Raw genomic sequence first — 18,800 nt, forward strand, 5'->3', positions numbered from 1 at the left:
CTCATCGAAAAATATTCTGATAGGATTTTTTACAGGTTCTCAAGTCGAAGCTCGGACTGTGCCTCCAGCATACATTGTCACCTCATCCGTCTAATCTCGGGCGTGAAAGTTGGGTACAACAATAATTTTTGTTTGTATCTTCTTACGTATTTCTACTAATTTTTTTAGATACTTCCGTAGAAATTTTTTTTCAAAATTATTCTATACGATTTTTATTCCTCATAGAGGGGAGGGGAAAAGAAAAAAAAAAAAAAAGAAAAAAAAAAAAAAACAAATCAGATAGGATTCAAGCAGGGCATTGATCGTACTCTTCTTTTTCCGCAGCGGTTTCAACTAGGGTACTCTCGCCCCCACAAAAGACGGCGATTTCAGAAAGATGAGTTGATGTCTACCGGGCAGATGGCGGTGCGGGGAAAGTTGGCGTACGGGCTGTACCGGGTGGCGACCCTCGCGGGGGCCCCGCTGATATACCTGCACCTCCATTGGCGGCGGCTGCGTGGCCTGGAGCATCCCAGCCGGTGGCCGGAGCGCTTCGGCCGCCCTTCCTTGCCCCGCCCTCCCGGCCCTCTCCTTTGGTTTCACGCTGTCTCCTTGGGTATATCCTACCTCTAATTCTATTTTCCTTTATTCCACCATCGATTCATTTGATTCCTCTCTCTGTCTCCACCTCAGGTGAAGGATTGGCTGCGATCCCCGTGATCAAGCATTGCGTTGGGCAGCACCCCGGTTTCGTTGTCTTAATGACGACCACAACAACTTCGGCCTTGTAAAGATCTTTTCTTCCGTTCTTATTCTCCTATCTCTTCATATCAAAAATTCCTCTCCACTAGTATACAAACAATCCCGTACTCGACATTATCTTTTGGTCTTATCTGATGGACAAAGCTAGCTGCTGCATGCGTAATTTGCTCTCTGTGATAATGCATGCCTGAAATTGCATGAGGGGTTGGTTGTCTTGATGGCCGATGTTCCGCATTTCCTACACATCATTTAGGTTCCCGATCACTTGTAAGTGGGCTTTAATTCCACCCATCGGGCACTGTATCCTCACTCAGCTCCAGCCTAAGACTACCAGAGACACTGTAGAATAACATGAGCCAGATTTTGCTCAGAGAAGAATAACACTTCACCTACTGCTCTTTCTAGGCAGGAGACCTCGATTGCTTTTACAATTTGATTGAAAAGGCCTAGGATATGCTGTTGTTTCCAATAATGTAGCATTTAAAGAATAAATTTGTATTCAAGGTGCATTATATACACAAATATTAACGATATTGTTAGTCTGTATCTGTACCTTTTTGGGTCTTGATTGATAGAAGTTTCTTCAGCTCTAGCATGGTTTTGAAGCTGTGCATGCTGTTAACCCACTCTATTACCTTGTAATTTAATCCTTATTCATAATAAATGGCAAATGGATATTTGTAAAGCTGACTCTGTTTTTTCGGCAAACACTTCTTGGACATGTGGTTGACTTTTTATCCTTAAGCAACAAGCCTTTTCCCATTTGTATGGTGAAGGTTATGCTGCTGATTCTTATATTAGTATTCAGTGGCATGGTGCAGGCGCAGAACCAGGATTTTCTTCTTTGGGGGCTAATAAAATACTGCCTTGCTTCGATCCTATAGCCATGTGAGTGAACATAAACTATAAATACAACCTATCATAATTGAATTCTGTATTTCTAATACAAAAATTCCTTATATCAGTACTTATCATTATTTCTGCTAATGCTTATCGTTTTCCTTTAAAGTTTGGGTGACAATTTACGTTCAGAAAATCTGTTCTTGTACATATATATATATGTATATGTATATGTATATGTGTATATATATATATATATATATATATATACATAGATATATATACATATACATACATAGATATATATACATATACATACATAGATATATATATACATAGATATATATATACATAGATATATATGTATATACATACATACATACATAGATATATATTATATACATACATACATATATATATATATATATATATATATGTATGTATGTATGTATGTATATGTATATATATCTATGTATGTATATGTATATATATCTATGTATATATATATATATATATGTATATGTATATATGTATGTATGTATACGTATATGTATATGTGTGTGTGTATGTATGTATGTATGTATGTATATGTATTAATAATCATATTTTATGACCATCAACTATCCACAAAGAAAGAAAGAAACTCCAGTTTCTCTATATTATCAAAATGATGAACAATTAAAGTAAGATGGTATTGTGTCTTTTCTCTTGAGATGTATATGTGGGGATTTGTTATATTTGTATGTATATCTGTATGTATGTATGTATCAAAGAAAAATGGTACTGTGTTTTCTATTTTTTCTGCGAAGAAATAAAATAAAAATATTATTGCATCAGCATTAAAAGATAAAAATAGGATCTTGAGATAACGAGAGTAAGAGTAATTACTTATCCTTCTTGGGTCTGAAGAACTTTTCTTCTGCAGTAATGGGTGCATTAGAGCATTTTCCATTTTAGAAATCAATCCTGACAACGTTTTGACTATTGAGGTTGGAATATAGGCATCCACATCAAGGATTGCTATGTCAGTATTGGGCTGGTACCACTTGGTTGGTTGTATGGTTTGGTACACCCCCAAGCCATTCTGTGCTGGCCCATACCAACACTGTAGAGAGGGTGGGGGAGAGGGAGAATGAGAGGGAGAGGAAGAGAGAGAGAGAGAGAGGGGGAGGGGAGGGAGGAAGAGGGAGAGGAAGGGAGGGGGAGAGGGGGAGAAAGTTGGTGAAGGCTGGTGGAGTGCGGCCTAATACGGCAGAGAGGGCGGGGGAGACGAAGCAGGGGAAGAGAAGAAAAAAGAGAGGGGGGAGAGAGGGAGAGGGAGGGAGAGAGATGGAGGGTGATGGACGGTTGGCGGAGGGCTGTGGAGGGCCGGGGAGGGGTGTGCAGTGCCAACTTCACTCAAAATTTTCAAAATAAAAAAGGGACCCATTTGATGCTTTTGTTTCATTCGAAATAGGGGTCCAGAAGGTGGAGCCCTTCCTCTGCCCCTCTGTGCCGACTTCACTTAAAATTTTTAAAATAAAAGGGGGCTTGTCTTTGAAATAGGGGTCTGAAGGGTGGAGGCCCTCCTCTACCCAATGTGCCCCTCCCTGACCCTTTGTGGTCCTCCATGCCATCCACTACCCTCCATCTTTCTTCCTCCTCCCTCTCTCTCTTTTCCTTCTTCCTTCTTCCTTCTCCCTCTTCTCTTCCTTGGCTGGTTTCTCATTTTGAATACGCTCTATACCCGTCAATTCGGAATGGTTCTGCATTCTTTGATCCACATGCAATACCTTGGAGAAGATAATAGATGGAGGTGATACTGTGAGGCCTGGCCCAAGCAATGAATCCTAAGCCCAAAGCAAAAAAAAAAAAAAAAAGAAAAAAGAAAACAGAGCAGGAAGACTCCCGATCGGAGTCTTCCTCTTCTCCGATCAAGAATCGGAGTCCTAGGGCCATTGAAAGACCCTAGGACGAGCTCTATAAGAACCCTTCCCCTCTCCTCTATGGGTAGACCCTTCCGTCGCCGTCGATTGCCGGAGATTTTTCTCCGATTTTCCCGTTTGAAGCCGTGACTCCTCGACCCGTGTTCGCCGCGATTTCTCGCCGGTGGGGGTCACCGGAGGTTGTGGTAAGGTCTCCCTCCTCTCCCTCTCTTCTCTCCCTTCTTTCCCGTGCCTGTGTGCACGATGGCCGGCGACGGGTGTCGCCGGATTTAGTTGGAGAAAGAAACCCCCCTGTTCGCCGCCTCTTTCCTCTGATTTTCCGGCGCCGACGGTCACGCCGACCGCCGGCCCTGGTCTCTCCGAACCCGGGAGAGTCGGCCGTTGCCGTCGGCCACCTCCGGCCATAAGATGGCCGTGATCGACCGATCAAGGCACGGGGACCTCTAGGTCCCCTGTTTCGGCCCAATGAAAGCCCGGGAAGAAAAGAAGAAGAAGAAGAAGGAAAAGAAAAAGAAAAAGAAAAGAAAAAGAAGAAAAAGAAAAGGAAAAAAAAAGAAAAAAAAAAGAAAAAGAAGAAAAATAAAATAATAATAATATAATAATAATAAATAGGATTTTCTCTTCTCTCTCTTCCATGAAGAAAAAGAAAAAAAAAAAAGAGAGAAAGAAAGAAAAGAAGAAAGAGAAAAATAAAATTAATTAATAAATAATGAGATAAATAATAAAATATGAGAAAGAGAGTTTCTCTCTCTTCCCTCTCTCTCTTCAGCTTGAATTAGTATTTTTCTCTCTCTAGAATTGGATTTTCTCTCTCTACTTTTCTCTCTAGAATTCTCTCTCTAGATTATCTCTCCTAAGATTTCTAGAATTTTGAGAAGAATGATGATGAATTTAAATGATCCTCGTGATGGATTTTTGATCCGTGATCGTCGGACGGTACACCGACATCCACTTTGATCAGATCAAGTATTTTTAGATTTTATTTCTCATGATCTTATTGAATTGTCCACATGATAATCTTAGCATGATTTGATCTGATCGATCGAATTTGTTGAATCATATTGTCTGAAGAATTCAAGATGAGTTTTCTCTCTCTAGAATTTTCTCTCTCTAGAATTTTCTCTCTCTAAAATATTCTCTCTCTTGATTGATTCTCTCTCTAAAAAAAAAGGGTTAGTGAATGAAGAAATTTCTTTTAATAAGTCTGATCTGATTCTAATGAAGAACCTTGATCCATGATTGTCAGACTGCGTACTGGCACCCACTCTAATCAGACCATAAATCTTTAGATTTGATCATCCATGATTTCCGATCTAGCCATGACTTGATTTGATCACATTGATTTCACCAATCGAGATATTGGACCCATCGTAATGTTGGATTGTGTCACCTGATCAATTCGAATTGTACCTCATGAATTCTCTCTCCTCTGATTTTCTCTCTCCACTTGATTTTATGAAATCGATGAAGAAACCTTGGTCCTATCACTTCGAATCCGATTTGATCTGATAGTCAAACTTTGGATCGTTTAGGTCCTAATTAGATTTTGATTAGATGAAATTAGATGATCGGATCCAATCTAAACCGTTGAAATATAGAATTCGTATTCTTTCTAATTATTCAAATTGATTCTGTATAGGATTGTGGATGTTTGATCATGGGATATCGCGATATGATCTACGAACAGAATTTTTGGAAGAAAATTTATAGAATTTTATGGATTTATTGGAATGCGTTCGAGGTAAGTAATGTTTCACCTTTTCTAGATTCATCGGCAAATTATAGTGTATTCTTCTAATATGATTTGTGAAACGATGCATGAATTGGATGAATGGTATTTTTGTTATGAAAATATCTTATTTGAAATGTTATGATGAAGCATGATTGAATATATTGATTTCATGATGCATTATATTGATTGATTTCGATACTACATGATTATATGTTTTATTATCGAAATTAGAATATGAAACATGATTATGAAGAATTATGATATAAGAAACAATAAGAATTGACAACCTGACTATGTTGAGGACCCCGCCAACGGGGGCATATACGTTGGCAATTGACTGTCCTGAGGATTTATGTCGCCAGTAAGACCAGCGACATGTCGCCAGATAGACCAGCGACAAAACCGCCAGTTAGACCAGCGGTTCCAAAGGACTTGGCTGCCAGATGATTCGCAGCCCACCGCAAGCAGATACGCGGTATTATGACCCTGCCACAGGGATAATGTGGTCATAGCTCATGGTTGACGAAAAGAAATTGAAGAACAAAAGAAATTGAAATCCCGAAAGAAACTTGAAATTTCGAAAAAAGAAATGAATTTGGCATGAATTATATTGCATAATTGAAATTGATTTCGAATTGATGAACTCTATATGCTTATTTTCTATAAATGATTATTTACTTATATGCCTGATGAAATCTATTGAGAAGTGATCGTTGCTTACTGGGCTGTCTAGCTCATTACCTCTTATTTTACTGTTTTTACAGATGTTGAGGAATTAAGATGATACAAGATATGAATAGAGGAGTGATCAGAAGCAGAATCTTCGTATTTTTATTTTAGGTTGGAAGGCTTATTGAATTTGATGCAAAGCCTTTGAATTATTGTTGAATTTATTGAGATATTAAAGAAAAAAAAAATTTTAGGTCGTTATGTTTTGGATTTAAATTATTGAATAATTATTCCGCTGTTGTTTTAGGATAGCATGATAAGATGCCTTGCATGCTTATGGGAAGAGTTTTCTATGAGTATGCGGCGGTTGCCGCGACCCTCGATTCACAAATCTCGGGTCGGGGGCGTGACAATTAATATGGTATCAGAGCATAAGTGGATGAATTATGAAACATAGAATCAGATATAGAATGGGTGTTAGTGGATAGACACCAGGGACATTATAAGGTAGATCTTTGATGATTGTAGTGGGAGAAATATTTATAAATTTTGACTAAACATTGAGATTATGTATGAAAGGATCACAATAGATTATAACATATAGAATTTGAAATATGATGGATGATCTATTGATCATGATATGATTACTTAGATCTTGATCGAAAGTAATCACAAAAGGATTGATATAAAATTGTATTGTGCATTATGGTTATTAATTTGATCATTGGTTATTCAAGTGAATCGTAAGTTCAAATTCGATGTGAGAATAATACTATGATATTACTTCTAGTTGAGAAGTTGACTATTATTGGCAAGATAAAGATTTGATAATAAAATGTTGTTCCAGAATGGGCTAAGAAAGTTTTTTTTTATAATGCTTGATTGAAATATTTATCGAAATTGAACTTGGTATGTGGATCATATATATAAAGTGGCATATTAGGATGAATGCATATTTGAGGATATTGCAAAGAAACCTATTTCTTATTGATGAAATCGATTATGAGGTTGTAGAATATTCATCGTACTGGAATCTTTAATCATCATCCTTAGATCTGAATAATGGATCTTATTATGTCTCTTAGAGACTACATGATATGTATGAAATTTTAATTTAAAGACTTCGTATCTAAGTTGATTAAGAGATTTTTTGATATTATTGTTGAGGTTGTTAATGAAAAATTGATATCTTCAGATTAAGATAAAAGATCTGATTTATATTTATTTCAGATTAAGGGACCTATGTGAATTTACAATTAAGAAATCTTGGATTTAAGAATTGATATGGAGTTTCCTTTGCTTTTGTTAACGAGGTCCTTAATTGAATCTACTATTAAATGGAGATTTGATTTTTTTTTGAAGCTTGTATGATTGTTATAAAAGGATATTTGATAGATATTGAAGATCCTGATGATAGAAATTTTAGAAAAAAAAATAATGATTTGAAATTCTTATATATTCTGATTATGTCCAAATTTGGTGGAGCATCGAAGGATTTTTTTTTTTTTTTTCATTAATTTGACTTATAAAGATTTTTGGTTTGAAAATTATCGAATTGAATTGATATGAGAATTGAGATTTGATTCATATTGATTATAGTAAATCTATATGATGGTTTAAATATTATATTGGACTCAAGGGTTAATCAAGATTATTGTACACCAGTGAAGGTATGAATGAGAATCGAAAGCTAATCTTTGATTTCAATTGAAATTTGAAATTTGAGGATAAAGAAATAATTTGATCCAACTTTTTTTTGGTGAACCTAAGAAATTTTGATTGTTAGATCAGAGTGCGCAGCGGAAGCATGGTAATCTGAAACTACTTTGAGTAAGTCAGGAATGTTGACCCTTTGAGTTAAAGAATTATGATAGATGATATGGTTTGATACAAGAAATTTATTGATATTAGAAAGAATAATATTTTAAAATTTTGAATTATTTTAGATATCCTAATGTGACTTTTTAAAAGTAGTGCTTCCACCTACTATGCTACAAAAAATAATTAGCATCCTAATTCTAGGATGAGTGGACCTTTGATTTTAGATTTAGAATATTTAGAGATAAATTTTCTCTATTCTAGAATTAAATTTTATAATTCTTTATTTATTAAGAAGAATTTGAGATTGTTTATCAAATGATGATTTTGATCTTAGATTAGTATACTCAAATAATTATCTCCAGAGTATAATGAAATTTGAAGTTTGAACTCTTTTGATTATTATTATTTCTCCGACTGAATGAAAAGATTAAGGTTATCTATTGATATTGACGATTGTTCTACAAAAGATAGAATGGAGTTATTCATAATTTGATAATGAATCGATTAATTAAGAGTTGTTAATGTTTAGATAAAGAAAATTGATATACTTACTTAGAATAGAGACATTGATTTTGATTATAAGAAAAATATAGTTTTGATTTAGATCAATTTTTGAGTTACTGATTTTTATTATGGAATGACTTAATGATAAAATTTACTTCAAGAATTAGAATATTTAAGAGTTTGAGGGTTTGAGTAAGAAAATTTCGATGACTAGAAATAGTGATATTGATTCAATCAATAATGGTGATGTTGATCTTTATGAAATGACTTAATAATGAAGTTGTATCGAGAATTAAAATATCAAAAGCTCGAGAATGAGATTGAAATGATAAATCTTCAACCTTTGAAAGTATGAATAAGAAAAAATATTTTTGAATTTTGATTGATTGGGATGTCATCATATGACTCATAGAAGTATGATTTCCTATCTTATGATGGGTTGAAATTAAGAGTGATTAATATTTTGAAATAAAATGAATGATGATGATGAATGAAGTTCTTATGCAAGAATAGAGACATTGATCCTCTTCTATTCACAAGAGATAGATTTGATTTTAATTTGAGTCATGAGATATTGAACATTAATTTTTACAGGAAATGAGATCATAATTTTGAAATCTTGAAATATTGAAAATCTTTGAGATGTTGATCTTGATGAATAAGAAAATGAATAGGTCCGTATCAGATCGATATTTGATGTACCGATTTTTTTTTCTTATGAAATGATTTAAGAATGAATTTATATCAAGAATTAAAATATTTGTGGATGAGATTCAAATAAGAAACTATGAAGACTCAAGCAAGGAAAAATTTCGAGGACGAAATTTCTTTTAGAGGGGAAGAATGTGAGGCCTGGCCCAAGCAATGAATCCTAAGCCCAAAGCAAAAAAAAAAAAAAAAAGAAAAAAAGAAAAACAGAGCAGGAAGACTCCCGATCGGAGTCTTCCTCTTCTCCGATCAAGAATCGGAGTCCTAGGGCCATTGAAAGACCCTAGGACGAGCTCTATAAGAACCCTTCCCCTCTCCTCTATGGGTAGACCCTTCCGTCGCCGTCGATTGCCGGAGATTTTTCTCCGATTTTCCCGTTTGAAGCCGTGACTCCTCGACCCGTGTTCGCCGCGATTTCTCGCCGGTGGGGGTCACCGGAGGTTGTGGTAAGGTCTCCCTCCTCTCCCTCTCTTCTCTCCCTTCTTTCCCGTGCCTGTGTGCACGATGGCCGGCGACGGGTGTCGCCGGATTTAGTTGGAGAAAGAAACCCCCCTGTTCGCCGCCTCTTTCCTCTGATTTTCCGGCGCCGACGGTCACGCCGACCGCCGGCCCTGGTCTCTCCGAACCCGGGAGAGTCGGCCGTTGCCGTCGGCCACCTCCGGCCATAAGATGGCCGTGATCGACCGATCAAGGCACGGGGACCTCTAGGTCCCCTGTTTCGGCCCAATGAAAGCCCGGGAAGAAAAGAAGAAGAAGAAGAAGGAAAAGAAAAAGAAAAAGAAAAGAAAAAGAAGAAAAAGAAAAGGAAAAAAAAAGAAAAAAAAAAGAAAAAGAAGAAAAATAAAATAATAATATATAATAATAATAAATAGGATTTTCTCTTCTCTCTCTTCCATGAAGAAAAAGAAAAAAAAAAAGAGAGAAAGAAAGAAAAGAAGAAAGAGAAAAATAAAATTAATTAATAAATAATGAGATAAATAATAAAATATGAGAAAGAGAGTTTCTCTCTCTTCCTCTCTCTCTTCAGCTTGAATTAGTATTTTTCTCTCTCTAGAATTGGATTTTCTCTCTCTACTTTCTCTCTCTAGAATTCTCTCTCTAGATTATCTCTCCTAAGATTTCTAGAATTTTGAGAAGAATGATGATGAATTTAAATGATCCTCGTGATGGATTTTTGATCCGTGATCGTCGGACGGTACACCGACATCCACTTTGATCAGATCAAGTATTTTTAGATTTTATTTCTCATGATCTTATTGAATTGTCCACATGATAATCTTAGCATGATTTGATCTGATCGATCGAATTTGTTGAATCATATTGTCTGAAGAATTCAAGATGATTTTCTCTCTCTAGAATTTTCTCTCTCTAGAATTTTCTCTCTCTAAAATATTCTCTCTCTTGATTGATTCTCTCTCTAAAAAAAGGGTTAGTGAATGAAGAAATTTCTTTTAATAAGTCTGATCTGATTCTAATGAAGAACCTTGATCCATGATTGTCAGACAGCGTACTGGCACCCACTCTAATCAGACCATAATCTTTAGATTTGATCATCCATGATTTCCGATCTAGCCATGACTTGATTTGATCACATTGATTTCACCAATCGAGATATTGGACCCATCGTAATGTTGGATTGTGTCACCTGATCAATTCGAATTGTACCTCATGAATTCTCTCTCCTCTGATTTTCTCTCTCCACTTGATTTTATGAAATCGATGAAGAAACCTTGGTCCTATCACTTCGAATCCGATTTGATCTGATAGTCAAACTTTGGATCGTTTAGGTCCTAATTAGATTTTGATTAGATGAAATTAGATGATCGGATCCAATCTAAACCGTTGAAATATAGAATTCGTATTCTTTCTAATTATTCAAATTGATTCTGTATAGGATTGTGGATGTTTGATCATGGGATATCGCGATATGATCTACGAACAGAATTTTTGGAAGAAAATTTATAGAATTTTATGGATTTATTGGAATGCGTTCGAGGTAAGTAATGTTTCACCTTTTCTAGATTCATCGGCAAATTATAGTGTATTCTTCTGATATGATTTGTGAAACGATGCATGAATTGGATGAATGGTATTTTTGTTATGAAAATATCTTATTTGAAATGTTATGATGAAGCATGATTGAATATATTGATTTCATGATGCATTATATTGATTGATTTCGATACTACATGATTATATGTTTTATTATCGAAATTAGAATATGAAACATGATTATGAAGAATTATGATATAAGAAACAATAAGAATTGACAACCTGACTATGTTGAGGACCCCGCCAACGGGGGCATATACGTTGGCAATTGACTGTCCTGAGGATTTATGTCGCCAGTAAGACCAGCGACATGTCGCCAGATAGACCAGCGACAAAACCGCCAGTTAGACCAGCGGTTCCAAAGGACTTGGCTGCCAGATGATTCGCAGCCCACCGCAAGCAGATACGCGGTATTATGACCCTGCCACAGGGATAATGTGGTCATAGCTCATGGTTGACGAAAAGAAATTGAAGAACAAAAGAAATTGAAATCCCGAAAGAAACTTGAAATTTCGAAAAAAGAAATGAATTTGGCATGAATTATATTGCATAATTGAAATTGATTTCGAATTGATGAACTCTATATGCTTATTTTCTATAAATGATTATTTACTTATATGCCTGATGAAATCTGTTGAGAAGTGATCGTTGCTTACTGGGCTGTCTAGCTCATTACCTCTTATTTTACTGTTTTTACAGATGTTGAGGAATTAAGATGATACAAGATATGAATAGAGGAGTGATCAGAAGCAGAATCTTCGTATTTTATTTTAGGTTGGAAGGCTTATTGAATTTGATGCAAAGCCTTTGAATTATTGTTGAATTTATTAGATATTAAAGAAAAAAAATTTTAGGTCGTTATATTTTGGATTTAAATTATTGACTAATTATTCGCTGTTGTTTTAGGATAGATGATAAGATGCCTTGCATGCTTATGGGAAGAGTTTTCTATGAGTATGCGGCGGTTGCCAGGACCCTCGACTCACAATCTCGGGTCGGGGGCGTGACACTACCAGTTCATAAAAATACTGGAAAAAACTTTAGACTAAAGTCCAAGTCTTTAGTATTAATAATTTATGTACTAATATAGGTCTGATTTTTTTTTATGCAGCTATGGCCACTATCCTGTCGCTCCGGTCATTATTAGATAATGACAAGCTCATAGGACCTAATTTTGATAGCTGGTATCAAAAATTGAAAATCGTCCTTGAGCATGAACGGATCCTTTATGTAGTAATGGATCTGGCACCTGAGGAGCTTGCCCCGAACGTTAGAGGGATGGTCCGAGACACTTATCAGAAGTGGCTCAACGACCGCACCACCGTACGGTGCAAATGCTGATGGTAATGAATGATGAGTTCAGTCACAGGTTCGAGAACGCCCAACCGTTGGAGCTGCTTCAAATGTTGAATGACTCCTTTGGCACGCTTGACGATGTTGAAAGGCATAAAACTAGTTATGCCATTTTCAATGCTCGGATAAGGGAGGGGGCCTCAGTCACCGATCAGGTACTGTACATGATCGAAATGATTGAGCGCCTAAGTAAATTGGACTTTCCCTTGAACGAGCAGCTCGGTAAGGATGCGATCCTTAATTCTTTGCCCAAGTCCTTCCTCCCCTTCCTTACTCATTTTTGGATGACAAAGTCTACAGTGAACTACCATGGCTTGTTGGGGTTGCTGCAGAACTTTGAGAAGGACCACCAGCTCCATAAAGAGTCGGTGAATATTGTGGGAGGGTCTTCTTCTGGTCATCGACCCTTTAAGAAAGGAAGAAGAATAAGAAGGTGCAGCCACATGCTGGGACGTCTGCACAGGGTCAGATCAAGAAGTGCAAGTCGACCAGAGCCAGGTGGAGTGCTTTTTTTGCAAGAAGCAAGGGCACTGGAAGAGGAACTGTCCTCTATACATTGCCTCCCTGGACCAAAACAGGCCGAAGAAGAAGCAAGGTAATTATATGATAACACATTGCAACTTTTTTATTTGTGATACTACTACCTGGGTATTGGATATCGAAAGTCCTTATCATATCTGTAATTCGATGCAGGGTCTGCAGGTCAGTAAGAGATTTGATGAAGGCGAGAGGTTCCTGAATGTTGGAGATGGAAGTAAAGTTCCAGTTCTAGCTTTAGGAATCATGAACCTTGTAATCAACTCTCGTATTGTAATTCTGAGTGAATGTCACTATTGTCCAAGTTTTTTATTAAATATCATTTATGTAGGCCTTTTGGCCATGTACAGTTTTGAATTTTTAATAAAAAAAATATTTGCAATATCATTTTGAATGGTGTTACAATGTTTGTTGGACAACTAAATAATGGAATTTACTTACTATCACAGCCTATTAATGTGGTTCAAACCTTCGATAAATGTCCTAGAATGAAAAATATGTTAGAAGTCTACCTTTGGCACTGTAGGCTAGGTCATATCAATAAGAACAGGATAAACAGGTTGGCTCAAGAAGGAATTCTTAAGTTGGTGATTGTGAATCACTTCCAACCTGTGAGTCCTATCTTCTTGGGAAGATGACCAAATCACCTTTTACCAGAAAAGGTGAGCGAGCCAGTGAACTCTTGGGTCTGATACATTCTGATGTATGTAGACCCATGAGCTTAAGTGCAAGAGGTGGATATTTCTACTTCATAACCTTCATAGACGACCTATCGAGGTATGGGTATATCTACTTAATGAAGCATAAGTCAGAGTCGTTTGAAATGTTCAAACTATTCCAAAATAAGGCAAAAAATAAACTGGGAAGTATATTAAAACTCTTCAATCTGATTGAGGAGGTGAATATCTTTCTAATGAGTTTCTAACATATCTTGAAGAGAATGGGATTCTCTCTCAGTGGACTCCTCCTGGAACACCACAACATAATGGTGTGTCTGAAAGGAGGAATCGGATCTTGTTGGATATGGTTCGATCCATGATAGGGTTTGCTGGTCTGTCGATCTCCCTCTGGGGATATGTTCTCGAATCGGCTTGTTACCTTCTAAATAGGGTTCCGAGTAAGTCTGTAACCAAAATGCCTTATAAGATATGGATAGGACGTAAGCCAGTACTCTCGCACCTTAGGGTTTGGGGGTGTCCGACTTATGTTAAACGTTTAATTATGGACAAACTTAGACCTAGGTCTGACAAGTGTTATTTCATAGGGTACCCAAAAGAGACCAAAGGGTATTATTTCTACCTTGTTGATGAGCAAAAGTGTTTGTCAGCCTTAAGACAATCTTTTTAGAAAAGAAGTTTCTTGATGAAGGGACTGTTGCCTCTAAGGTCGAACTTAGAAAGTTCGACAGATGGAAAAACTGATACAAGTTGCTGAACCTGAATCAGATTTGGTTAGATCAGATCCAGAGCCCATTGTTCCTGCACCCTTAAGGCGGTCTGGTAGAGTACCACATCAATCGGACAGATACTATGATTTCTTGGTCTGGGATGGTAATCCTGTCGAACTTGATAAAAATGATGAGGATCCGATCACCTACATGGATGCAATGCAGAGACCTGACTCTAAGAAATAGCTAGAGGCCATGAAATTCGAAATGGAGTCCATGAAGGTCAACGATTTGTGGACATTGGTTGACCCATCCGAAGGAGTAAAACCTATAGGGTGTAAGTGGGTCTTCAAGAGGAAGAGGGGCACAGACGGAAAGGTGGAGACCTATAAAGCCCATCTGGTTGCCAAGGATATCATCAACGTTATGGTATAGACTATGATGAGATATTTTCTCCTGTGGCAATGCTCAAATCTATTCGGATTATGCTTGCGATAGCTACCCATCTGAACTATGAAATCTGGCAGATGGATGTGAAGACAGCTTTCCTAAATGGAGAGCTAGACGAAGAGGTGTGTATGATACAACCTGAACGGTTCACATCCATAGATGAGTCTAAGGTGTGCAGGCTATAGAGATCCATTTATGGACTTAAGCAGGCATCCCAGAGTTGGAACATATGTTTTGATAGGGATCAAAATGTATGGCTTCATTAAGAACAGAGAAGAGCCCTGCATTTATAAGTGGGCTAATAGTCCAGTAGTGGTATTTCTTATATTGTATATGGATGACATTCTCTTAATCGGGAATGATGTCCCTACATTACAGGGAATAAAGATTTGGCTGTCGTCACAGTTCTCCATGAAGGATCTGGGAGAAGCTTCCTACATCCTAGGGATGAGGATCTATAGGGATAGATCTAAAAGGTTGCTTGGCTTATCCCAGTCCACGTACATTGATACTATGCTGAAGAGGTTCAGCATGGAGAATTCAAGAAAGGCTATCTACCGATAGGCCATGAAATTTCTCTCTCGAAGAGGGATTGTCCGACAACACCTCAAGAGAGAGAGCATATGGGTAGAATTTCATATGCTTCGGCAGTGGGATCTATCATGTACGCCATGACATGTACAGACCAGATGTGGCATACTCACTAGGGATAGTGAGTAGATACCAATCTGATCCAGGGGAGAATCACTGGAAGGTTGTTAAAACCATCCTGAAGTATTTAAGAAATACTAAGGACCAGTGGCTTGTTTATGGTGAATCAGACTTGAGACTTATAGGGTTTACAGACTCTAATTTTCAGTCTGATCAGATGATAGCAAGAGTGTGTCAGGATTTATTTTTACCCTTAATGGTGGGGCTATCTGCTGGAAGAGTTCCAAGCAGCACACTGTGGCTGATTCAGTTTGCGAGGCAGAGTATGTCGCTGCATCAGATGCTGCCAAAGAAGTGGTGTGGCTGAGAAAATTCATCACGAGCTCGGAGTAGCACCCTCCCTTGTTGGTCCAGTTCTGCTCTACTGTGACAGCTCTGGAGCCATTGCTCAGGCGAAGGAACCGAAGGCACACCAGCGGACAAAATATATTCTGCACCGCTACCATCTTATCTGAAAAATTATGGATAGAGGTGACGTCGACCTTCAGAAAATCAACGGAAGGAGAACCTGGCCAACCCATTCACTAAAGCCATTACGGTGAAGGAGTTCGACGACTTCAAGTCGAAGATGGGTATTAGATACTACACCGATTGGCTTTAGGCAAGTGGAGAGATTGTTGGGAATAGTGTCCCAAAGCCAATCATCAATCTATTGATGGTTGTGCTCTTTTTTGTATTAGTATATGATTATAAATAAATAAAAATTATTTTAGATATTTTTCATCACAAATTGTTTCATCTTCTAATGAACTCCTGTGTTGTGGTGAAGTCCTTAGGACTATTTGACTCGACAAAGGAGGATTTATGTTTAGTCCTTAAACCTGTTCGCGACCAAATGATACGTTGTTACCAAGGACTACAATATTTATCAAGCATAGGTCATTGTGTGCCATATGGGTTGGTTGTCCTCTTAACCAAGGAGTGTGGAGACACTGGTATGGCATACAAGTGAGATGTAAGGGTACATCTGCACTGAACGTGACCGACTCCGGAGCTTTTTCTGTCAAGATTTGCTCGATGGATATGGGTATAACTGTCCCTCCGACCTGAGACTCCGCATGGTGACTTGCAAGCAACTCACTGCACTTAGGCACTGGGACTACCTGAATTTCTAATTCAGTGATGGAAGGCTGTTGGGTGTAGTCAAGTACTTGACTTATCGGTGCGTGTGTCAAGATGGGATTGACCACTCCAGTTCAAGAGCTGTGTACAGTCATGTTTCAATTTAGCAAAACTTTTGGCCAGGGTAGTCTAGTGAGGAGTCACAGGACTGTTTGAGTTGAGCACGATTCGGATGATCTGATCAGGGTTGACAGTTTAACCCTGAGTCATCCTATACACAGGGGTCAAAAGGATGAATTATACAGTAACCATATTCGTGTAGGTTCTGAATGTTGTGATTGCGACTATTCGACCTATCTGATATCGGGTACCATTGCTAGATGGTCACTTCGATTAGTATAGAAATTGGTTCCTGTGCTACCGGCTTAGGTTCGAACCTGCGGGGTCACACACATTAGAGGTTCCTATCTGATCTGATGGCTGGTGAAGAGTCCCACTGGACTGGGACTCTTCGACCAAGAGTCCTAATGCTCAGGGACTCTGAGTCCTACATGTCTGGACTCTGTGATCGAGAATCAGGATTCTCTGATCATGAGTTCCACATATTTTGGGTACCGGGGTCAAGAGTCCCACTGGTTTGGGACTCTTCGATCAAGGTTTCATATCGATGGACTTTGATGCCCGATTGCCCATCGAATTTGGACTCAGTATTTATGAGAGGTTTAATTAGTGATTTGATCACTAATTAACTCAATTTGATTGAGTAATTATTTTTGGATCAAGTCCAATTGAATTGGATTCAGTTGGGTTTGACCCGATTAGGTTAAGAGTTGACCTAATCGCCGAGGTGGTTTGGTCCCTGATTGATCAGGGGTTGGGCTTAGTCAATTCTGATTTGATTAAATTTTATTGAGCCTAATTAAGCCTAATTGTGTTAGGTTTAATTTACTAATTGTGCCTAACCTATTTTAATAAGGTTGGTTCAATTAGGTTGATTTAATATTTGAAACCACCTTGACTTATCTCCTGCACCACCTCACCTCACCTGCCTATTTGAATTCACGAGAAACAAGTTCTCGAATTTTCTCCCATGTAGAAGCCTTCCCACGCCCTCCTTGTGCCATTTTGAGGGATAAAGATGGTTGGTTGGCCATTCAAATTCAAATGATGTTTGAATTTGAATGGGCAACTAATCTATGCGCCACCTTATCTATTTTGCGCCCTTGCTCTACACGAGAAAAGTTTCTCGTGTAACTCTCCACGCACAAAGAGCCCACGCTCTCTTCTCTCATCTTGAGTGGATAAGATAGGTTGGTTGGCATTTGAATTCAAATTCGATTTGAATTCAAGTGAGCAACCACCTAGCTTTATCCTCTCACGCGGTGAAGATGCGGTAAAGATGCGGTCTTGCACTATTTTAAAAAGGAAGAGAAGGTGGGGCATGCGCATGACTTTCTTAGGAGAAAGGGGCATGAGAAAGGCCTCTGCGTGAGAAAAGAAAAGAAAAGAAAAGAAAAGAAAGATTTGGGTGCAGGGTTTTCTGTGTGTACCCTAGGGTTACTGCCTAGGGTTCGGGAAGTGAGAAGGTGAGCTACGAGTGTCGTGAGCCCACCAACTTCAGAGAAAACTTCATCAACCTCTTTACTATCTCTGCTAATGATCGAAGCATCGAGGAATCGACAGATCGATCGAAGGAGTTCGATCAGCATCAGCCGTCGAAAGGGTTCTGCAACAACTAGCATTCGTGAGGAGCCGATCAGATCGGAGCTTCGTGTGGATAATCCAGGAGGTTAGACATACTGTGTGGCTGCATTGATGATCAGACCTTCCGACGGTGATCAGACTGCACAATTGACTATCAGCACGAAGGTAATGTGTTCTGAACACATAACAGTAAAATGTTTACTGTAGAATTCAAATTTTAAATTTAAATGCATGCTATATATATCATATTTAGATCTTTATGTAGGGTTAATACATATTAATTAATTAGATTAATTAATAATTTTCTATAAAATTATAATTTTGAAAAAATTAAAATTATCATTTTATCCCTGCACTGAAATTCACTTCACATACATCAGTATGTACTAGGCCCAAGAGCTCAGTAGCTCTCTCACCTTTTTCAGTAAAAGGTGACTTGATCATTTTACCAAGAAAAGGACTCACAGGTTGGAAGTGATTCACAATCACTGACTTCGAGGATTTCTCTTGAGTCAACTGTTTATTCTGTTCTTATTTATGACTAGCCTACAGTGCCATAAGTAGATATCTGATACACTATCTAATCTAGGTGCTTGCCAGTTGA

The 18,800-nt window shown here is 37.9% G+C and overlaps 1 long non-coding RNA gene across 4 annotated transcripts; it reads left to right on the forward strand.

Moving 5' to 3' along the window:
* Positions 1-265: 265 nt before the first annotated feature.
* LOC140854541 (uncharacterized) lies at positions 266-5,960 on the forward strand. 4 transcript variants are annotated; one of them, XR_012137756.1, is made up of 4 exons: positions 266-595; positions 673-766; positions 1,550-1,629; positions 5,146-5,960. It is a non-coding gene; the product is annotated as an uncharacterized lncRNA (long non-coding RNA). The 4 variants fall into 4 exon arrangements; XR_012137754.1 differs by having other exon boundaries at positions 267-595; positions 1,563-1,629; positions 5,146-5,946; XR_012137755.1 differs by lacking the exon at positions 5,146-5,960 and having other exon boundaries at positions 272-595; positions 1,550-1,781.
* Positions 5,961-18,800: the final 12,840 nt, after the last annotated feature.

The sequence above is a fragment of the Elaeis guineensis genome, unplaced genomic scaffold, assembly GCF_000442705.2.
Source record: "Elaeis guineensis isolate ETL-2024a unplaced genomic scaffold, EG11 Super_Scaffold_1000045, whole genome shotgun sequence".
NCBI lineage: Eukaryota > Viridiplantae > Streptophyta > Magnoliopsida > Arecales > Arecaceae > Elaeis > Elaeis guineensis.